The sequence below is a fragment of the Spinacia oleracea genome, chromosome 6 (assembly GCF_020520425.1).
Source record: "Spinacia oleracea cultivar Varoflay chromosome 6, BTI_SOV_V1, whole genome shotgun sequence".
In the NCBI taxonomy this organism is placed as follows: Eukaryota; Viridiplantae; Streptophyta; class Magnoliopsida; order Caryophyllales; family Amaranthaceae; genus Spinacia; species Spinacia oleracea.
Genome location: NC_079492.1, coordinates 14,297,207 through 14,322,501, shown reverse-complemented (window position 1 = coordinate 14,322,501; position 25,295 = coordinate 14,297,207). Strand labels below are relative to the sequence as shown.

General features: G+C 37.6%; 1 pseudogene; it reads left to right on the top strand.

Moving 5' to 3' along the window:
* LOC110790706 (thaumatin-like protein) overlaps window positions 1-25,295 on the top strand; it is a 44,536-nt pseudogene that overhangs the window by 2,039 nt on the left and 17,202 nt on the right.

The window sequence follows — 25,295 nt, the reverse complement described above, 5'->3', positions numbered from 1 at the left end:
GTTATAAATTGTGAACCCAGGCCACATATTTATAGGGGTATGGAAAGAGAATTGGAATCCTACTAGGATACGAATTAATTAAATTAGAATCCTAGTGAAACTCTTATTTAATTAATTTATCATTTAGGATTAGGAATTTAATCATTAAACGAATCCTGTACGTTTTAGGTTTCGTATGTGAACACAAACACACACACGCACGCACAGCAGCCCACGAGGGGCGCCATGCGCGCGCGCGCACAGCCCGAGCAACGCAGCCCACGACTGCCGCAGCCTTGGGCGCGCGCTGGGCCTGCCTTGCGGTGGGCCTGGCGCAGCCTTGGGCTGGCGTGTTGTGGCGCGCGTTTCCCTTGCTGGACGTGGGCCTGGCTTCGTGCTGGGCCTTCGTCTAGCAAGCTCGTCCGATGCTAATTCGTACGACGCGCTTCCGATTAATTTTCCGATTCCGGAATTCATTTCCGATACGAACAATATTTAACATTTCCGATTCCGGAATTAATTTCCGTTTCGAACAAATATTTAATATTTCCGTTTCCGAAATTATTTTCCGATTCCGATAATATTTCCGATTCAGACAATATTTCCGTTTCCGGCAATATTTCCGATTCCGGCAATATTTCTATTTCCGATAATATTTTCCGATACGTACCATGTTTCCGTTTCCGGCAACATCTACGACTTGGATAATATTTATATTTCCGATACGATCCATATTTCCGTTTCCGGCAATATCATCGTTTCCGGAGTATTCATTTCTTGCCTGTGACGATCTCAGCTCCCACTGAAACCAAGATCCGTCGATTCCGAATATCCATAGATGGAGTATTTAATGCCATTAAATACTTGATCCGTTTACGTACTATTTGTGTGACCCTACGGGTTCAGTCAAGAGTAAGCTGTGGATTAATATCATTAATTCCACTTGAACCGAAGCGGCCTCTAGCTAGGCATTCAGCTCACTTGATCTCACTGAATTATTAACTTGTTAATTAATACTGAACCGCATTTATTAGACTTAACATTGAATGCATACTTGGACCAAGGGCATTATTTCCTTCAGTCTCCCACTTGTCCTTAGGGACAAGTGTGCATTTCCTAATTCCTTTGTCGCTCGATGCTTGCTCTTGAACATAAGGTAAGAGTTGTCATCCTTATTATGTCCAGAGGTGTTCCTCGGTTTCAGAGTTCAACTGATCAAATAAACAGATAATCATAGCCTATGATTCATCCGAGCACGGCCATGCATTTCACAGTTTCTAGCTCTCCGAGTGGCCTTGTACAACTTTTAAGCATCTCATCCCGATTTATGGGAGGACAATTGTAACACCCCGACCTCTAATTACATTATTAAAGCATAATTAGCAGCGGAATTAACCTAATTGGTCGGGGCATTACCTACCGTAACTCCCTCTTGGGAATTACAAGGCAACCATCAATCATAAGATATTAAATCCCAAAAATTAATATAATAATCTTTAATATTACCAAAATAAAGGTACATAAATTACAAAAAGTCTTTAATTAAACTATTAAAACTTAAGGCATAAACTAGGTGGGAATTATTAAAGTGAAATCCTCGCCACTACTCGTTCCCATCGATCCCAGCGGTACCTAAAACAGAAAACAAAATAACGGTGAGCCGAAGACTCAGTAATGAACTATTCTAGCAACGTAAATTCATTTCAATACATTTTATTTAATAACACAGGGAGAATAGAATAATGTAAAACATTTTATAAAGTCCTTTATTTAATCATTATCAACTTTAGGGTGCACATGCTAGTCGTGGCAAGTATGACATGGTGGAACGTCTTCCACGATGGACCGCTGTCCATAAACATGGGGCCTTGGCCCGAAAACATGAGAGCCTTGGCTCAATGGGCGGATGCCCCATGGGTACATGCATGATCGAGAATCGTAACCTGTGAACATATACTGCCCAACGGACTAGGAATTTCACTTTCATTTATCATGTTTCGTTTAATTTTACATTTTGGTCTTTTTTACTTCAGTTGAAGTAACATAATTCCTTTGGATCATAAGATCAAACATCCTTCCTTTCCTGGTTTCTTATAAACAGCATTTTATAAGAAATTCAATCAATCATCATAGCATTTTATAATCAATCATAAAATAAGGAATAATTCCATCAAATCATATTATAATAAATTATTCAATAAAATCATATTTCATTTCCCGCAATTCATAAAACATGTCAAAACATTCATTTAATAAATCAATCATACGTTGTAATTTCATAATCACATTTATAAGGGAATTGCGGGTACTAGCAATAGCCGTTACCTCACTTCCGCGATTTGCTAGGGGTTTTCGTTGGTTCGTTCGTCCTGAGCTCCGAGTCCAATTTCTTTAAAAGTAGTAAATAATTGAATTAGTACTAAAATCGATAAATAGTTATAAAATCAATATTTTATAAATCATAAATTTTATAAGTAATGGATTTATAAATAACGAATTTTAATAAAACATAATTTCGAAATTTCATGAAATATTATTATTATTAACCGAATTTTCGATCAAAATATATATATATATATATATATATATATATATATATATATATATATATATATATATATATATTATATATATATATATATATATATATATATATATATAATATATATATTATAAATTGATTTTCATGAAAATATTATTTAAATTTCATTTTTATTAATTCAATCTAGTGACTTTATTTTAGTAAAACCTGAAAATTAAATACATTTTTCTACTTGAAAAAAAACAAATAATAAACAATTTGATTGGGAAAATAACTAAATTATTAAGGCAAGCAAATTAATAATTAGAATTTCTGAACATGCAATTTAGTTTGCAAAATTGCAACTCACCCAAAAGCCCAAGGGATTATGGCCCAATCTGAAATTGGGTTTGAGGAGGATTAAAACCAAAAATTAAAATCACAAATTTTTGGGTTTTGGTTTTTTTTTGCTTCTTGGAATGAGTCACGACAGGGGAGGAGGGAGAGGAGACGGACGAGAAGAAGGGAAGAGGAGGGGGAAAGGAAGGGTGGCTGGGGACTCGACGCCGACGGGCGATGGTGTTGCCGGTGGTTTGGTGGCGGCAGAACGGCGAGGAAAAGGGGAAAAGAGCACGAACAGGGGCGAAAACAGGGGAGATTGGGGTGGTTTCGTGGGTGGTTCTGGGCGGAGGGGAGGACGGTTCGCCGGGGAGAGTGGCGGCGAAGGTTGGTTTTGATGATGACGGTTGTGGTGTGGTGTCGACGGTGGTGCTGCGAAGAGAAAAGGGAGAGGGGACAGGGGAGTGCGAAGAGAGCAGGGGAGGTGAGGTGGTGCTTGCGGTGGGTGTGGCGGCGGCTGTGCTTGATTAGGGTGGTTCTGGTGGTTGTTGGACGGTGGTGGCAGTAGTGGTGGCTGGTGGTTGCAGTGGTGCTTGCGGTGGTGGTTCGTGAACCGAATCAAAGGGAACAAGGGAGTGAGTTTGAGATTGAATTTGATTGTTGTTGAAATTCCACCTAAAGTTTCTGAATTTGTACATGAGAATTGTGTTGAACAAGCTAGGAATTGTGCTTGGGGTCCAAGCATTTGCATTTGGACTGAAATGTGGGAAGGAAGGAAGTTTTTGACTTCCTGGTTTGAGCGTGGGGAGCAAGAAAATAAAGCTGACATTTTCTTTTTCTTTTTTTTTTTATATAATTTAATAAATTCACAATATTTGGCAAAAATTCAGAATTTGTAACAAAATGTTTAATTAAAATAATTCCTTAAAAATAAATAAATTATCGTTAACGAAAATAAATAATTTCAGTTTATAAATTTATCGTTTAAAATAATTCGTAAAAACGATTAAAATAACGAAATTCGATTATTCGTAATTTAATTAAAACGAAATTAAGTTAATAAACATTTTTAATTTTAATAAATCGAGTTTCAAATTTCGGGGTATTACAACAATCCCAATCTTGCGATCTTGAGATTAGACTTCGTTTGATAGGTGATTACCTGAGCGTTGCCTTTATAGCCTCCTTTTACGGTGCGACGGTTGGTCAACGTCAAAGTAACCAGTTCTCAAACAAGTAATCTCAAATCACTCAGGTATTGAGGATTTAGTGTCTAATAATTTTAATGAAATTTACTTATGACAGATTTTCATCTCTTACAGTAAAGTTTCATAGGTCTTGTCCGATACTAGTCTTCCCAAAGTAAGTATCTATGCAAATGATTATGACATTGCCATGTCCACATAGTTCAAGAAACAGAACTACTAGTCATCTTGCATTCTAATCGTCTAACGTTTTCTATGCGTCCAATTTTATAGAAAACTCCGACTAGGGACCATTTTCAATCTTTGACATTCAAGTTCACTTGATAGACATTTCTTAGTCACAGGACTGGTCCTGACAGTCTATCTTGAATATATCGTCAAATTGAAGGGACTCATCATTTAATAAACCACAAATTAAATGGAAAAATGAATTCTTTTCATTTATTGTGAATGATTAACCAATAATGTTTTACAAAGATTTAAACTCTAAAACTTTAAAACATTAAACAGAGACATCAAAGCCATTCTCCAATATGCTTGATTCCCATAGCTGCAGTGTGCGAGTTGTGCTTCGCCTGCGGCAGAGGTTTAGTCAATGGATCTGATATGTTGTCATCAGTTCCAATTTTGCTTATCTCGACTTCTTTTCTTTCAATGAATTCTTTGCTTATCTGATATGGATTTGCGCTTCGACTTCCCATGTGGCTTCAGATGTCAAGTGATTGGCCCACAAGACTTTAACCATTGGAATTACTTTGCTTCTAAGTCGTTTCTCTCTTCGTTCTAGAATTTCAATTGGCTTCTCCTCGTAAGTCAAATCGTTTCGCAATAGCAAGGGTTCGTGCGTAATCACATGGCTAGGATCAGGAACATATTTTCTTAACATCGACACGTGGAATACATTATGCACCTTTTCCAAGTCGGTTGGTAAAGCTAGTCGATACGCTACTGCACCTACTCTTTCTAGTATCTCATATGGCCCGATGTATCTTGGGCTCAACTTTCCCGTTTGACCAAATCTCATTATTCCTTTCGTTGGCGAAATTTTCAAGAACACGTGATCTCCGACCTCAAACTCTAGTGGTCTTCTTCGTTGGTCTGCATAACTCTTTTGCCTACTTTGCGCTGCCATCATTCTTGATTGGATTAAATGAATCTTGTCAGTAGTTTCTTGAATCAATTCTGGTCCTATAACACGCGCCTCATCGATATCACTCCAACATAATGGTGTTCGACATTTCCTTCCATAAAGTGCTTCGTAAGGTGCCATACCAATGGTGGCCTGATAACTGTTGTTGTACGAAAATTCAACCATAGGTAGAAACTTTTCCCAAGTTCCTTGAAAATCTAAAACACAAGCTCTCAACATATCCTCAACAATTTGGTTAGTGCGTTCTGTTCGTCCATCAGTCGTTGGGTGAAATGCAGTACTGAAGTTAAGTTTCGTCCCAAGAGCTTTCTGCAATTCTTTCCAATAGGTTGATTGATATCTTGTATCACGATCAGAAACAATCGAACTAGGCACTCCATGCAATCGCGCAATAGTGTTCACATATAGTTCAGCAAGTTGATCTAAACTCGAATTGCTCTTCATTGCTAAGAAATGCGCTGACTTTGTTAATCGATCAACAATGACCCAAATAGCATTCATTCCCTTGGTTGATCTTGGTAAACCTATGATAAAATCCATTGAAACTGAATCCCATTTCCATTCTGGCACATCCAGAGGTTGCAACAAACCTGCTGGTCTTTGATGCTCGATCTTGATTCTCTGACATGTCAAACATTTAGCCACATACTCTGCCACTTCTTGCTTCATGTTGCTCCACCAATACACTTGCCTTAAATCCTTATACATTTTATTTCCTCCAGGGTGAATCGAGTATGGTGAACTATAGGCTTCTTCTAAGATTCTCTTTTTCAACTTTTCATCATTAGGCACACATAATCTTCCCTGAAACCTTAACGTGCCATCTTCTTGAATGAAAAAACCAGGTGACTTCCCATTTTCCACTTCACTCCTTATTCTTTCTAATTGCAAGTCCTTACATTGCGCTTCCTTAATCTCATCAATCAAAGTTGGTTTCATTACCAACACATTCAAGCAAGCATCTCCTTTGATAAACTTAATTTCCATCTTTTGTAGATCATCTTGGTTGACTCGGGAGAAAGTTAGGATAGAATTTAAGTGAGACTTTCGACTTAATGCATCTGCAACAACGTTAGCCTTTCCGGGATGATATTGAATATCAAGATCATAATCTTTAAGAAGTTCTAACCACCTACGTTGTCTCATGTTGAGTTCTTTTTGGGTGAAAATGTACTTAAGACTCTTATGGTCGGTGAAAATTTGACACGAAACTCCATACAAATAATGTCTCCAAATCTTAAGGGCGAAAACAACAGCTGCAAGTTCGAGGTCATGGGTAGGGTAATTTTGTTCATGAACTTTGAGTTGGCGTGAAGCATAAGCTATAACTTTTCCGTTTTGCATTAAGACACATCCTAACCCATTTTTAGAAGCATCACTATAGATTACAAATCCGTCAGTTCCAGATGGAAGGGTAAGAATAGGGGCGGTGGTGAGACGTTTCTTAAGTTCTTGAAATGCACATTCACAATCATTATTCCACACAAATTTAGTATTCTTTCTAACTAATCGGGTTATGGGTAAGGCAACCTTAGAGAAATCTTGAACAAATCTTCGATAGTATCCAGCTAAACCCATAAAACTCCGTACTTCAGGTACATTAGTTGGTCTAGGCCATTCCACAATTGCTTTTATTTTCTCAGGATCAACAGATACACCTTTCTCAGAGATAATATGACCTAAAAATGATATTTCCTTAAGCCAGAATTCGCATTTCGACAACTTAGCATATAACTGGTTTTCAATCAACATATCTAACACTTTTCTCAGATGCTCCTCGTGTTCCTCATTACTCCTAGAATATACCAAAATATCATCAATGAAAACAACTACAAACTTATCAAGGTATTGTTTAAAAATACGGTTCATCAAATCCATAAATACAGCTGGCGCATTGGTTAACCCAAAAGGCATCACAACAAACTCATAGTGACCATATCTAGTTCTAAAGGCTGTCTTTGGAATATCCTCAGGTTTAATTCGAAGTTGATGGTAACCTGACCTCAAATCAATCTAAGAAAACACTTTTGCACCTCGAAGTTGGTCAAACAAATCATCAATACGGGGTAAAGGATACTTATTCTTAATGGTAATCTTGTTTAACACTCGATAATCTATGCATAACCTCATAGTCCCGTCCTTTTTCTTCACAAACAAGACAGGAGCTCCCCAAGGTGAAACACTAGGTCGAACATATCCTTTTTCAAGTAACTCATCTAATTGTTTCTTTAATTCTTGTAACTCAGCTGGTGCCATTCTATATGGTGCCTTAGAAATAGGGGTAGATCCTGGAATTAATTCAATGCTGAAATCTAATTCTCTTGGTGGGGGCATACTAGGTATTTCTTCTGGAAAAACATGTGGGTATTCACAAACAACAGGTATGTCAGTAATGGAAGGTACATGGGTATTTAGGTCAACCACACTACATAGGTAACCAGATAAACCACTCTCAATCATTTTACGTGCTCTCAAAGCATGGACAATTTGAATCGTTGGTTTTCTTACTAACTTATCGGATGAAACTCTATCTCCATCTGGCGTTCTAAGGGTCACACTTTGCCTTGAACAATTAAGGTTAGCTTCATACTTAGTCAACCAATTCATTCCCAAGATTACATCAAATTCAGATAGGTCAAAGGCTACTAAGTCTGCTAGAAACTCTACTTTTTCTATTACAATGGGACAATCTCTATACATGGTTCTACATTTCACTATTTCTCCACTAGGAAAGGAAACACTCATAGCATGAAAGTCACAACATGGTTTCAAACTTAAACATTTAACAAACGATGGTGAAATAAAGGAATGTGAAGCTCCAGAATCAAAAAGAACATGGGCAGGTAACGAATGGATAGAAAAGGTACCGGTGATAACATTATCATCCTCATCTGCTTCATCTTGTCTCATCACAAAAACTCTTCCAGCTGGCGGTGGTCGAGGTGGGTTGCGGTTTGAACCTCCTACATTGTTGTTCCGACCACGATCGTTGTTAGTTGGAACTGGTCCTCTCATGGTTGGCGTCACTTGATTTGGGCAATCTCTGACGTAATGATCATGGCTTCCACATCGATAGCAAGCATTCGTGCCAACACGACATTCACTCTCCACATGACTCCTTTTTCCACATTTGGCACATCCTTGCGACCGATTGTTCCTTCCTTGAAATCCTTGTCCCCTATTATTTCCTTGATTACCATCATTCCTCCTTTGATTTCCCTGGTAACTTTGGTTGGGCTTCTTTGCTCCTCCTTGGCTTTGGTTATCATTTCGCCTTTTATACCCAACATTCTTCGCTTCTCGAAGTAGTACCACTCGCTCCACATTAGCTGCAATATCAACCATATCCTGGTATGAAGTAAACCTCTGAGTGGATAACCTATCCTGGTACTTAAGGTGCAGACCTCGTTCGAAACGGTTCATCCTGGACTGCTCTGTCGACACCAAGTCTGGTGCAAACCTTGACAACTCCATAAACTTATTTGCGTATTCCAACACGCTCATTGTGAAGGAAATAATGCCCTTGGTCCAAGTATGCATTCTATGTTAAGTCTAATAAATGCGGTTCAGTATTAATTAACAAGTTAATAATTCAGTGAGATCAAGTGAGCTGAATGCCTAGCTAGAGGCCGCTTCAGTTCAAGTGGAATTAATGATATTAATCCACAGCTTACTCTTGACTGAACCCGTAGGGTCACACAAATAGTATGTAAACGGATCAAGTATTTAATAGCATTAAATACTCCATCTATGAATATTCGGAACCGACGGATCTTGGTTTCAGTGGGAGCTGAGATCGTCACAGGCAAGAAATGAATACTCCGGAAACGATGATATTGCCGGAAACGGAAATATGGATCGTATCGGAAATATAAATATTATCCAAGTCGTAGATGTTGCCGGAAACGGAAACATGGTACGTGTCGGAAAATATTATCGGAAATGGAAATATTTCCAGAAACGGAAATATTAAATATTTGTTCGAAACGGAAATTAATTCCGGAATCGGAAATATTAAATATTGTACGTATCGGAAATGAATTCCGGAATCGGAAAATTTAATCGGAAGCGCATCGTACGAATAAGCATCGGACGAGGCCTGCCGGACGAGGCCCAGCACGAAGCCAGGCCATCGCCCAGCAAGCCAAGCGCGCCGCACAAACAGCCACGCCAGGCCCAGCGCAAGGCCAGGCCCAGCAGGCTGCGCGCAGCGCGCAGCGCGCACAGCGCGCACAGCACGCACAGCGCGCACAGCACGCGCAGCGCGCAGCGCGCGCGGGCGCTGAGTGGGCTGCTGCTCGCGCGCACGCATGGGGCCCATCGTGGCTGCCGTGCGTGTGTGTGCAAGTGTTTGTGTTCGTGCACGTTTCCTAAAACATGCAGAGTTCGGTTAATGATTAAATTCCTAATTCTATTTGATAAATTAATTAAATTAGAGTTCTTATAGGATTCTAGGTTTAATTAATTTGTATCTGAATAGGATTTCGATTCCCTTTCCATACCGCTATAAATATGAGGCTAGGGCTCACAATTTATAACACAAGTTTCAAAGTATTCAAAGTGAGTTTTTGAGAGAAAAATTCAGTCACACATTTGCCTATAAAGTGCCGAAAATAATAGTACCTTAAGGGCGATTCTAGTTGGTCAATCTTAAGGCGGATCCGGACGTGCTGTGGACTATCTACGGAGGGACGACACTTGGAGTCCTAAAGACTTGTTCTTGTTCGGTTCGGGCGCAGCTAGGGAAGGCACGCAACAAAGAGTATGCATCTAATCTATGCTAAATGATTATGTGTAAATAATATGTTTTCCTGGGTTTATGGTTTTTCCGCATGATTTATGAATTGTCATATGTATCATAACCTAACAGTGGTATCAGAGCCCCTTATTATTTTCATAATCTAAATTGCATGAACATGGTTAAATATTACAAATTTGCAAGAATTAAAAGGGGTGATTAATTTTCGTAATTGTTAATTAATTGCAAATTGCGTTTATTTAATTATACGTACGCAGTTTTTCGGCAGTTTCTTCGTTACTCATCCGAATTGAGTGATTTTTGTGTCAATTCCGCATGTAAAAGGCATTCTAAAATTTTGACAAAAATAGTTTTTTTCTGCCGAACCCAGAATTCTCAAATTCGAAGCCTAACTATGACTTTTCGAAGGTTTTAGTTTTTCGAATGCAAAATTTCGTAAATTTAAGATGTTAAATTAAATATTTGCGATTCTTGTTGATAAATCTTGAATTTTTGATTGACCTACTGCATATGTTTAACAAGTTTGAATGCCTAGTCTTGTTAATTATGCAATCTAATTTGTAATTATGATTAATTTGTTGAAAATTAGAATAATTTAGAATTAATTTGATTTTCATAATTAATTGTAATTTAATTAGAAACCTATGATTAAAAACCACCATAAAAATTGTAAATTTACGATAAATTTTAAATTTTTATGACCTAGACTTGAATCCATAACAATCGGAAATCAATTGGATAATAAATTTTCGATTTTTTCGCCCTAAAATTATGAAATTAATATTATTTATTAATTTGTCATTAATTTTAAATATTAATTTTAAATTTTTATGCGATTCGTTCATATAACTTGCACGCACGAAGCAATGGACGCTTCGTGTTACCCTTAAGGGGTGTTGTATAATGCGGGCATGCGACGACGAGCAAGGGAGCTCGTCGCCCATGCGGCACGAATGCAATGAGCAAGGGCGTAGTGCACGAGCACAAGGCAGCAACCCTGCCTTGTGTCGTGTGCCACGACCAATGGACGAATGGGCATGGGCGTAGGGCGAGCCAAGGCAGTCGCGTGTGGGCAGCAAGCGAGCTGCGCCACAACGCGCGCTGCCTCGCACAAGAGCGCGCAGCCTCGCGCGCAGCGAGCGCAAGCTCGCGTGCCACGAGCGCTGCGCCTAGCATTGCTCGCGCGCACAGCGAGCGATGTCGCCCGCCCAGCGAGCGATGTCGCGCGCCCAGCGAGCGATGGCTCGCGCGCCCAGCGAGCGATGTCGCGCGCCCAGCGAGCGATGTCGCGCGCGCACTGCGAGCGATAGCCCGCGTGCGATGAGCGCTGGCGCGCGCAGCGAGCACCAATGCGTGCGGAGGCTTGCGATAGGGAATGCAGCAGCTATGCGACGAGCGCATGGGCTGCGAGCACATGGCCAGCAATGGCTGTGTGCGTGCGGCCCATGGGCGTGCTACGCGTAGGGTGTTTGCGTTACGATTAGATCGTTTTGAATGTTTAATTTGAAAATTTCAGTTCACGTAATTTTAATTAATTTTAAAATTAATAATTTAAATTATTTTCTTGGATTTTAATTTTGAATATTATAATTATAATAAATGTTATTTATTCTAATTATTTTACTAAAATTAAAATCATGAATTAATTTAAATGCGACTGAAATTAAATTAAACTTTTTGGATTCAATTATAAATTTATATGAGCTTTAAATTTTAATTAAATTTGTATGTTTCCGGTTAGACTAGAAATACATTTTTATGTTTAAAATTGGTAAAGCATATGAATTTATTGGTTTAAGTGGGAGCGCTTTTTAGTCATAAACTCTTGATTAGGTCTACAAATCCTTAAGGTTAAAACAACTTGATTAGAATTAATAAGGACTGAATAATTGGTAGATTATTGGTGCCCTTGATTAATTGCTGCAAATGTTTACGTGATGCATAATGTGTTTTACTAACCAGCTATGTGGGCCATTCATGATAATGAATGGGTGAATGGTATATATTGTATATGTACTGTTTTGCAGGTTATGAAGTGACTAGTATGGCCCAAATAGGATAGAAAATATGGTCTGCGTACCATTAATTTGAATGTAATTGGTCTAAAGAACCAAAGTTATTTTTCAATTCAAATATGGTATGCGTACCATCAAATAGTTGTAATTAGTTATAGCTTATCCTATTTGAAGAAAATGGTGCCTCCCACGGAGATTTTCAAGACGGACTTTGAAGTTAAAGCTTCAAGATGAAGTCGGGCCATACTAGATCACAAATATCTTATGCATGTTTTAAGTTATTTATTGCTTTTAAATATGTCTTAAAATGCATGAGATCAAAAGCTTGATTATGTTGCATGATTAAGGATTTTAGTTCACTTAAAATCTAACCAACATAGTAAGAGCCTTAAGTTCCAAACTTAAAAATTGAGTTAAAAGGTGCCATGCCAAAATATACACTTGCTTGGATATCCTTTACATCAATCTAGTAATAGTTTTCGCTCAGCGAGGTGTTACTTATTGGTCCTAAAGGGGCAAGGTACACAAATAATTGTGAGTACATGTTAGTTTTGGTGAAACTCAACGATATAAGTAAGGAGTCCTTTTATGTCGTGGCAAAATCGATAGGTTTACCTAATAAGTTCTTAGACGTACCTATCAACCAAGAATAGTTTCTAGACTATTAGCAAAAGGCTTTTGCTTACCTAAGATGTTTTAGGATTAAGTCGACAAACTGTGCTTAGTTCTTCAATGATTTTAGGATCTTGGAATCATTTTATTCACACCTGCCGGAACAAAAAATTCGAATAAAATGCTAATAACTTGTTGAAATTGCATGATTGCTTTGATTTTCAAGTTATTATTCATGATAAATGTTTAGACTTTGCATGCTTCAATGTATGTTTTAATTATTGTTTATAATTAAATATCTTGCACTGCAATAAATCCTTTTAGAAAGGTAACAGTAAATTTCCTCGATTGGTAGTGAATCCAAGAACGATTCACGGAAATGAGAGAAAGTGAGCAATTTAAAATGTACGTTTCTTATAGCGACTTTTATGGTTGTTTTCGAATATCAAAATCGAATGGCAAACCAATTGGTGCTTGTGAATTCAAAATACAATGTAGTTTTGAGATCATAAAGCATTGAGTTTAATACGCTCAGCTTTACCAATGGTTAACAACCTAAGATCTTTGTCCATTTAATTCTCGAATGAGTCTAGTCCCTAGACATTCGAATAGATCGATGCTTAGAGAACTTTAGAAGCTTCTGGTAAGATCATCTAGTTGAAACAAAATATTCAACATAAATTAAAATGGTAAAGAACCTTGTTGGTGACATTGGACATGTCTAACAAAGTATAAAAGTCAACACTAAAGAATTCAATTCTTAAGACTATAAGAAAGGGTACAAGAAATAGGAAAACAAGGAACAAATGAAAGGAATTTACGATTCCGTTTCTACCTATAAATTTATGTTTAAAGAGAAGTGACCTAGCAATCAAACTTCCTTGGTATCATATACCGCTTGAGGTTCTTACTTCGGTAATAACTCAAACAATGGAAGCTAGGATACACTAATGACCTACAAGTGGGAAATGAAGCATGGCATTGCTACATTAATTGTAGGGTCATCTAAGTTTGTTTTAAGTCCTTTCAAAGGCTGGAACTTAATGGCTATTTTGTTCCATAATCAACATACCTAAATTTCTGTCTTCAAACACAGAAAGACTCACATTCAAGAAAAACAAAGACAATGTTTGTTTGTTTATTTGAATGAAATGGTCAATTACAGGTTGAGTCAATATGCTTGATTAAAACAAACAACTCTTTAAAGAACTTTACTAGGTTCAAATCAACCCCTTGATTTGAGTTCCACTAATCTTTGGCATTGTTGCTTAGACCATATCAACAAGTTAACATTCATAAGCTCTATTTTGATGGACTTTCGAAAGTTGATTGATTTCTAGATCATTTTAAGACAACTAGTCTTACTTGTTGAAAGTAACAAAAGATATGAACTATTGTTAGAACGCCTAGACAATAGAGTTCAAAGCTAAAGAAAGATTTTATGACTTTATTATTTCACATGGATTTGAGTGAATATAGGTTTATTTACTCAAATGTGATATAAGTTGAATCTGTTTGGCTAGTTCAAAGATTCAGAAGTATAAAATCCACTTGGCAAGAAATCATAAAGATCTAGGTTAGATCATGTTGATGATTACTTGAGACCAAATATGATCATCAATGATTGTGTGTTGTAATTTCACAATCTAGGTCCATAAGATATGGCATAATCAAAGTCAATTAGTACTTGATTCGATCAATGATGGATCATAAAGACTTTTCCTATAATTTCTAAAACAAAATGCTCAACTACCACCAAACTAAACCAAATTCGTCAAAGCTATTGAAAAGTAATTTCAGAATAACTTTTCATAAAATATCTAGAGAGTTGCAAAACTCAGTGGGAGCTTAGTGTTTGTCATTCGACAAACTAAGGCCCAAGTATAGATATATGTTTCATTGTGATTTATTCAAATGAGACACAAGGGTATTGTTTCTACCACAAATTTTTGAGAACATAATGTTTGTTTGCTCGAAATAATGTCCTTTTGGAGATTCGTTTCCAAAATGACAAGTGGGAGAAAATAGACCTCGAAAGTCTTCGAGGCGAACAACAAACATAAACGGACATTCCGGAGGCTTTTCGAAGTGCTTCAGAAAATCCGAACTTATTCTTTAAGGACTTTAGAAGTGGCTTTAAAGAATAGACATCTCTTAGAAGACTTTACAAGTGCTTCAAGGAGAACAGAATATTCAAAGGACTTTCAAGTGGCTATTGATATTCTATTGATGTTCTATACCCAAGTAGGCATAGAATTCAAGTCACTGAAACTATGAGATTCTTCTATTAGATAGTGAAGAAACATAGAGATCAGGTCAATGAAACTATGAGATTCTTCTATTAAATAGTGAAGAAACCTACAACTTGCAGTCAAACTATTATCATGTAGATTAATGAGTTTGTGACTTGTAAGAAAGCTATGACGAAACCCAAATTCCCTAAAATGGTTAGAGGCCATATATAGACTCAAATGTTTTAAATGGTTAAAGGCCATAAAACATACTCAATGTTTTGATGACAAAATTGAAATTTTGTTGATTTGCAAGAATAGGTTCACACCTATTGGTTGCAAGTTTGTTTTAAGGATAAAAACCATCAAACATGAAATTGTGTTCACACACAAAGCGTGATTAGTTGCTAAAGGTTACAAGCAAATTCATGGTATGAATTGTGTTGAAACCTCATGCATAATCGTAATGCTCAAGTCTATAATTCAAGCAATGATTGCATATTGGTACATATAGAAATTGAATGACAAAACGTATTCCTCAATCAAATGTTGGAATAAACTATGTACATGGTATGTCATAGGATTTGTGGATCCAAATAAATGCTTGAAAGAGAAAGCTAGCTTATAAAATCTAAGTACAGATTTAAGCAAGCAATTGGGGATTGGAATTATATTTTAATGAAGCTAATAAGTATTTTAGTTTCATAAAATATACATGATTCTTATAGATATATAAGAAGTTTAGTAGGAGTACATAAAAACTTAATTGGTCCTATGTGTATCACACACATATCTCTCTATTGTAAAATAACATTCAAATGCTAATGACTTAGATTTGAGATTATTCATCAATGATGGACCATGGCGAAACTTAGTACATACTGGGTATTAAGATCTATTTACAAAGATCTTATGATATTGTTTTGGATTAAGTAATGGCATTTACTAAATCAAACACGAAAGTCTCCATTGGAGATATTCGACCCATGTGAATAAATATAAGTTAAGAATGTTTGAACTACGTATAAGCATTTACTAAGTTAAAACATCAAAGAATCTAATGAGATTCTTCACCTATATTATATGTCAAAGAATTTAGCTGGATTCAGTATCTACTGAAATTGAATGAGCTAAAGTTACATGAATAGAATCCAATTGGGAATTATTCTGCAAAAGAATTTATCATGTATGATATAATATGAGGATCGCCAAAAATGTATCGTGTGACTTTAGCCATGACGAACATATACCAATCTCTATTGATCTAAGTAAAGATCAACTAGATTGAGATCAAGAATACTTATGGTACTTGAAAAGGTACATAGGAATAGTTCTTGATTCAAGGAAATAAAGATATGCTAAATATTGATGCTACACGCATAAACACTGGCAAAGGATCAAGCAAGACCCTTTGGAGTTAACCATTGATAAAGACGAGCTATAGAGCATCGTGTTTTGAAAATGGCAACATGGGTTGGAGACCATGAGTTGTTGCGTGGGAAATTAAAATAATAATTTCTATGTTCTAAGATATAGTTGGAGAATCTTCCACATATCTATGAACTGCCTGGATAGGTAAATCCAAACAAAGCATCACTAGCAACCTATACAGTTGAAGTAAAAGTAATTATTGCCTAAGAAGCAATAAAACAGGGGTGTTTAAAGTTCTTCACTGAACTTGGGTAGATCACTTATCTGCTGGCTTGATGGTTCTTCATTGAAAAATGCGTAGAACCACTCTTGAAGCAAGAAAAACGTCTGCTAACTTGATGGTTCTTCATTGCAAAATGAGTAAAACCACCATCGAAGTAAGAAAGACTAGATCACATAATAAACAAACTCGAAAAGATCTTATCATCATATCTCGAAGAACATTCGATGAAAAGGATATTAAGATTGGCAAAGCATGATAACTAAACCTATGCAACAAGTGAGAAGCAACACTCACGTTGTAGCACTGGAAATCAAGCATAGCTTTGAATTCCATGAATTGTTTTAGAAGATGGGTTTGAGGCCCATGGTTATAAAACATTGGGGTTGAACATTTATCATATATGAAATGTATTTTCATATTCCATTTAATCTTGGTTTAGTATTAAATGATGAGTCCCTTCAAATTTGACGATATATTCAAGATAGACTGTCAGGACCAGTCCTGTGACTAAGAAATGTCTATCAAGTGAACTTGAATGTCAAAGGTTGAAAATGGTCCCTAATCGGAGTTTTCTATAAAATTGGACGCATAGAAAACGTTAGACGATTAGAATGCAAGATGACTAGTAGTTCTGTTTCTTGAACTATGTGGACATGGCAATGTCATAATCATTTGCATAGATACTTACTTTGGGAAGACTAGTATCGGACAAGACCTATGAAACTTTACTGTAAGAGATGAAAATCTGTCATGAGTAAATTTCATTAAATTATTAGACACTAAATCCTCAATACCTGAGTGATTTGAGATTACTTGTTTGAGAACTGGTTGCTTTGACGTTGACCAACCGTCGCACCGTAAAAGGAGGCTATAAAGGCAACGCTCAGGTAATCACCTATCAAACGAAGTCTAATCTCAAGATCGCAAGATTGGGATTGTCCTCCCATAAATCGGGATGAGATGCTTAAAAGTTGTACAAGGCCACTCGGAGAGCTAGAAACTGTGAAATGCATGGCCGTGCTCGGATGAATCATAGGCTATGATTATCTGTTTATTTGATCAGTTGAACTCTGAAACCGAGGAACACCTCTGGACATAATAAGGATGACAACTCTTACCTTATGTTCAAGAGCAAGCATCGAGCGACAAAGGAATTAGGAAATGCACACTTGTCCCTAAGGACAAGTGGGAGACTGAAGGAAATAATGCCCTTGGTCCAAGTATGCATTCTATGTTAAGTCTAATAAATGCGGTTCAGTATTAATTAACAAGTTAATAATTCAGTGAGATCAAGTGAGCTGAATGCCTAGCTAGAGGCCGCTTCAGTTCAAGTGGAATTAATGATATTAATCCACAGCTTACTCTTGACTGAACCCGTAGGGTCACACAAATAGTACGTAAACGGATCAAGTATTTAATAGCATTAAATACTCCATCTATGAATATTCGGAACCGACGGATCTTGGTTTCAGTGGGAGCTGAGATCGTCACAGGCAAGAAATGAATACTCCGGAAACGATGATATTGCCGGAAACGGAAATATGGATCGTATCGGAAATATAAATATTATCCAAGTCGTAGATGTTGCCGGAAACGGAAACATGGTACGTGTCGGAAAATATTATCGGAAATGGAAATATTGCCAGAAACGGAAATATTAAATATTTGTTCGAAACGGAAATTAATTTCGGAATCGGAAATATTAAATATTGTTCGTATCGGAAATGAATTCCGGAATCGGAAAATTTAATCGAAAGCGCATCGTACGAATAAGCATCGGACGAGGCCTGCCGGACGAGGCCCAGCACGAAGCCAGGCCATTGCCCAGCAAGCCAAACGCGCCGCACAAACAGCCACGCCAGGCCCAGCGCAAGGCCAGGCCCAGCAGGCTGCGCGCAGCGCGCAGCGCGCACAGCGCGCACAGCACGCGCAGCGCACAGCGCGCACAGCACGCGCAGCGCACAGCGCGCACAGCGCGCACAGCACGCGCAGCGCGCAGCGGGCGCGGGCGCTGAGTGGGCTGCTGCTCGCGCGCACGCATGGGGCCCATCGTGGCTGCCGTGCGTGTGTGTGCAAGTGTTTGTGTTCGTGCACGTTTCCTAAAACATGCAGAGTTCGGTTAATGATTAAATTCCTAATTCTATTTGATAAATTAATTAAATTAGAGTTCTTATAGGATTCTAGGTTTAATTAATTTGTATCTGAATAGGATTTCGATTCCCTTTCCATACCGCTATAAATATGAGGCTAGGGCTCACAATTTATAACACAAGTTTCAAAGTATTCAAAGTGAGTTTTTGAGAGAAAAATTCAGTCACACATTTGCCTATAAAGTGCCGAAAATAATAGTACCTTAAGGGCGATTCTAGTTGGTCAATCTTAAGGCGGATCCGGACGTGCTGTGGACTATCTACGGAGGGACGACACTTGGAGTCCTAAAGACTTGTTCTTGTTCGGTTCGGGCGCAGCTAGGGAAGGCACGCAACAAAGAGTATGCATCTAATCTATGCTAAATGATTATGTGTAAATAATATGTTTTCCTGGGTTTATGGTTTTTCCGCATGATTTATGAATTGTCATATGTATCATAACCTAACACATTGTTCCTTGTTGCAGGTGGAGAAATTCATCTTCCTTTTGTTTCCTTAAGGATGGTGGATAAAACTTGTCTCTCATTAACTTCTGGAGTTCGTTCCAACCAAATCCAGGCCCATTCTTTCGTTCCTTGTTAACTTTCCACCATAATCCTGCTTGGCCTGACAAGTAGAACACTGCGAAATCAACTCTCCATTTCTCAGGGCACTGCAGGGTTTCAAACAACTGATCAATGCGACTTATCCAATCCTCGAACTCAACTGGATCAGGCTTGCCATCATAGGATGGTGGGTTGAGTGACGAAAAGTTCTTGAACATCGTTGCGCTCTCGTTTCCAATAACATCTTTCTTTTTCCGAGAATCATGGACTAATTCGGCCAACATTGAACTCACATTTTCCAATCGTTCCATCCTTTCCTCGTGGCCATTAACATGGACATACTCTTCATGAGTGATGTCGTTATCATCGTGAACATGATGCTCGTTGCGAGCTCCGTTGGTAACATCGTTGATAGCATCGATGGTCGACATTCTGCATAACATATCTTATCAGGTTGAAGCGAAATAATAATATAAAATAAACCCTTTGATCCCGTTCCTACACTCACACTCATATTCATTTTAACTTAGCAAGATTTAGAACATTCTTTTTAACTCATTCCTTAAAATTCTTTACTTAAAGCCTAATGAATTCTATTCGTGCAAAAACCCTTAAGGTTTAGCACTTATGGTCCAGAACCTTTGCTCTTGATACCAAACTGTAACACCCCGACCTCTAATTACATTATTAAAGCATAATTAGCAGCGGAATTAACCTAATTGGTCGGGGCATTACCTGCCGTAACTCCCTCTTGGGAATTACAAGGCAACCATCAATCATAAGATATTAAATCCCAAAAATTAATATAATAATCTTTAATATTACCAAAATAAAGGTACATAAATTACTAAAAGTCTTTAATTAAACTATTAAAACTTAAGGCATAAACTAGGTGGGAATTATTAAAGTGAAATCCTCGCCACTACTCGTTCCCATCGATCCCAGCGGTACCTAAAACAGAAAACAAAATAACGGTGAGCCGAAGACTCAGTAACGAACTATTCTAGCAACGTAAATTCATTTCAATACATTTTATTTAATAACACAGGGAGAATAGAATAATGTAAAACATTTTATAAAGTCCTTTATTTAATCATTATCAACTTTAGGGTGCACATGCTAGTCGTGGCAAGTATGACATGGTGGAACGTCTTCCACGATGGACCGCTGTCCATAAACATGGGGCCTTGGCCCGAAAACATGAGAGCCTTGGCTCAATGGGCGGATGCCCCATGGGTACATGCATGACCGAGAATCGTAACCTGTGAACATATACTGCCCAACGGACTAGGAATTTCACTTTCATTTATCATGTTTCGTTTAATTTTACATTTTGGTCTTTTTTACTTCAGTTGAAGTAACATAATTCCTTTGGATCATAAGATCAAACATCCTTCCTTTCCTGGTTTCTTATAAACAGCATTTTATAAGAAATTCAATCAATCATCATAGCATGTTATAATCAATCATAAAATAAGGAATAATTCCATCAAATCATATTATAATAAATTATTCAATAAAATCATATTTCATTTCCCGCAATTCATAAAACATGTCAAAACATTCATTTAATAAATCAATCATACGTTGTAATTTCATAATCACATTTATAAGGGAATTGCGGGTACTAGCAATAGCCGTTACCTCACTTCCGCGATTTGCTAGGGGTTTTCGTTGGTTCGTTCGTCCTGAGCTCCGAGTCCAATTTCTTTAAAAGTAGTAAATAATTGAATTAGTACTAAAATCGATAAATAGTTATAAAATCAATATTTTATAAATCATAAATTTTATAAGTAATGGATTTATAAATAACGAATTTTAATAAAACATAATTTGGAAGTTTAATGAAATATTATTATTATTAACCGAATTTTCGATCAAAATATATATATATATATATATATATATATATATATATATATATATATATATATATATATATATATATATATATATATATATATATATATATATATATATATATATATTATAAATTGATTTTCATGAAAATATTATTTAAATTTCATTTTTATTAATTCAATCTAGTGACTTTATTTTAGTAAAACCTCAAAATTAAATACATTTTTCTACTTGAAAAAAAACAAATAATAAACAATTTGATTGGGAAAATAACTAAATTATTAAGGCAAGCAAATTAATAATTAGAATTTCTGAACATGCAATTTAGTTTGCAAAATTGCAACTCACCCAAAAGCCCAAGGGATTATGGCCCAATCTGAAATTGGGTTTGAGGAGGATTAAAACCAAAAATTAAAATCACAAATTTTTGGGTTTTGGTTTTTTTTTGCTTCTGGGAATGAGTCACGACAGGGGAGGAGGGAGAGGAGACGGACGAGAAGAAGGGAAGAGGAGGGGGAAAGGAAGGGTGGCTGGGGACTCGACGCCGACGGGCGATGGTGTTGCTGGTGGTTTGGTGGCGGCAGAACGGCGAGGAAAAGGGGAAAAGAGCACGAACAGGGGCGAAAACAGGGGAGATTGGGGTGGTTTCGTGGGTGGTTCTGGGCGGAGGGGAGGACGGTTCGCCTGGGAGAGTGGCGGCGATGGTTGGTTTTGATGATGACGGTTGTGGTGTGGTGTCGACGGTGGTGCTGCGAAGAGAAAAGGGAGAGGGGACAGGGGAGTGCGAAGAGAGCAGGGGAGGTGAGGTGGTGCTTGCGGTGGGTGTGGCGGCGGCTGTGCTTGATTAGGGTGGTTCTGGTGGTTGTTGGACGGTGGTGGCAGTAGTGGTGGCTGGTGGTTGCAGTGGTGCTTGCGGTGGTGGTTCGTGAACCGAATCAAAGGGAACAAGGGAGTGAGTTTGAGATTGAATTTGATTGTTGTTGAAATTCCACCTAAAGTTTCTGAATTTGTACATGAGAATTGTGTTGAACAAGCTAGGAATTGTGCTTGGGGTCCAAGCATTTGCATTTGGACTGAAATGTGGGAAGGAAGGAAGTTTTTGACTTCCTGGTTTGAGCGTGGGGAGCAAGAAAATAAAGCTGACATTTTCTTTTTCTTTTTTTTTTTATATAATTTAATAAATTCACAATATTTGGCAAAAATTCAGAATTTGTAACAAAATGTTTAATTAAAATAATTCCTTAAAAATAAATAAATTATCGTTAACGAAAATAAATAATTTCAGTTTATAAATTTATCGTTTAAAATAATTCGTAAAAACGATTAAAATAACGAAATTCGATTATTCGTAATTTAATTAAAACGAAATTAAGTTAATAAACATTTTTAATTTTAATAAATCGAGTTTCAAATTTCGGGGTATTACAACAATCCCAATCTTGCGACCTTGAGATTAGACTTCGTTTGATAGGTGATTACCTGAGCGTTGCCTTTATAGCCTCCTTTTACGGTGCGACGGTTGGTCAACGTCAAAGTAACCAGTTCTCAAACAAGTAATCTCAAATCACTCAGGTATTGAGGATTTAGTGTCTAATAATTTTAATGAAATTTACTTATGACAGATTTTCATCTCTTACAGTAAAGTTTCATAGGTCTTGTCCGATACTAGTCTTCCCAAAGTAAGTATCTATGCAAATGATTATGACATTGCCATGTCCACATAGTTCAAGAAACAGAACTACTAGTCATCTTGCATTCTAATCGTCTAACGTTTTCTATGCGTCCAATTTTATAGAAAACTCCGACTAGGGACCATTTTCAACCTTTGACATTCAAGTTCACTTGATAGACATTTCTTAGTCACAGGACTGGTCCTGACAGTCTATCTTGAATATATCGTCAAATTGAAGGGACTCATCATTTAATAAACCACAAATTAAATGGAAAAATGAATTCTTTTCATTTATTGTGAATGATTAACCAATAATGTTTTACAAAGATTTAAACTCTAAAACTTTAAAACATTAAACAGAGATATCAAAGCCATTCTCCAATATGCTTGATTCCCATAGCTGCAGTGTGCGAGTTGTGCTTCGCCTGCGGCAGAGGTTTAGTCAATGGATCTGATATGTTGTCATCGGTTCCAATTTTGCTTATCTCGAATTCTTTTCTTTCAACGAACTCTCGTAGAAGGTGAAATCTACGAAGTACATGCTTGACTCTCTGGTGGTGTCTAGGCTCCTTTGCTTGTGCAATAGCTCCGTTATTATCACAATACAGGGCTATTGGTCCTTTAATGGAGGGGACTACACCAAGTTCACCTATGAACTTCCTTAGCCATATAGCTTCCTTTGCTGCGTCATGTGCAGCAATGTACTCTGCTTCAGTTGTAGAATCCGCAATGGTGCTTTGCTTAGCACTTTTCCAGCTTACTGCTCCTCCGTTGAGGCAGAAGACAAACCCAGACTGTGATCTGAAATCATCTTTGTCGGTTTGGAAACTTGCGTCCGTATAGCCTTTAACAATTAATTCATCATCTCCACCATAGACCAGGAAGTCATCTTTGTGCCTTTTCAGGTACTTCAGAATATTCTTGGCAGCAGTCCAATGCGCCTCTCCTGGGTCTGACTGGTATCTGCTCGTAGCACTGAGTGCGTACGCAACAGCCGGGCGTGTACATATCATAGCATACATTATTGAACCAATCAATGATGCATATGGAATCCCATTTATTCGTCTACGCTCATCAAGTGTTTTTGGGCACTGATTCTTGCTTAGAGTCAATCCATGAGACATGGGTAGGTAGCCTCGCTTGGAGTCCGCCATCTTGAACCTATCAAGCACCTTATTGATATAAGTGCTTTGACTAAGTCCAATCATCTTTTTAGATCTATCTCTGTAAATCTTGATGCCCAATATGTACTGTGCTTCTCCTAGATCTTTCATCGAAAAACATTTCCCAAGCCAAATCTTGACAGAGTTCAACATAGGAATGTCATTTTCGATAAGTAATATGTCGTCGACATATAATACTAGGAAAGCAATTTTGCTCCCACTGACCTTCTTGTATACACAAGATTCGTCTGCGTTCTTGATGAAACCAAAGTCACTGACTGCTTCATCAAAACGTATATTCCAGCTCCTGGATGCCTGCTTCAATCCGTAGATTGACTTCTTTAGCTTGCATACCTTTTTAGCATTCTTTGGATCCTCAAAACCTTCAGGCTATGTCATAAACACAGTTTCTGTTAAAACGCCGTTTAAGAAAGCAGTTTTGACATCCATCTGCCATATTTCGTAATCGTAATATGCAGCGATTGCTAACATTATCCGAATAGACTTTAGCATTGCAACTGGTGAAAAGGTTTCATCGTAATCCACACCGTGGACTTGCCTGTAACCTTTTGCAACCAATCTAGCTTTGAAAACTTCAAGTTTCCCATCCTTGTCCTTTTTCAGTTTGAGTTTGTTGTTGTTCGACTCGAATTCCTTCGAGGTCTACTTTTCTCCCACTTGTCATTTTGGAAATGTGATCTTTCTCCAAAAAGACACCATCTCGAGCAACAAACACCTTGTTCTTAGATGTATTGTAGAAGTAATACCCCTTTGTTTCCTTTGGATAGCCCACAAGGATACATTTGTCAGATTTTGGATGAAGTTTGTCTGAAATTAATCGTTTGACGTATACTTCACATCCCCAAATCTTAAGAAAAGACACATTTGGAGGCTTTCCAAACCATAGTTCATATGGAGTCTTTTCGACAGCTTTAGACGGAGCTCTATTTATAGTGAGTGCAGCTGTATTTAGTGCATGTCCCCAAAATTCTAATGGAAGATTGGCCTGACCCATCATTGACCTGACCATGTCTAGCAAGGTTCTGTTCCTCCGTTCCGACACACCATTCCATTGTGGTGTTCCAGGAGGAGTCAATTCTGATAGAATTCCACATTCTTTCAAATGGTCATCAAATTCATAGCTCAGATATTCACCGCCTCTATCAGACCGTAGTGCCTTAATCTTCTTGCCTAATTGATTCTCTACTTCACTCTGAAATTCCTTGAATTTGTCAAAGGATTCAGACTTATGCTCATACCTACTGAAGTCATCAGTGAAAGTGATAAAGTAGCTGAAACCACCTCTAGCATTTGTACTCATTGGTCCACATACATCTGTATGGATTAAACCCAATAGTTCATTTGCTCTTTCTCCAACTTTAGAGAAAGGTTGCTTTGTCATTTTGCCAAGTAAACATGATTCGCATTTACCATAATCCT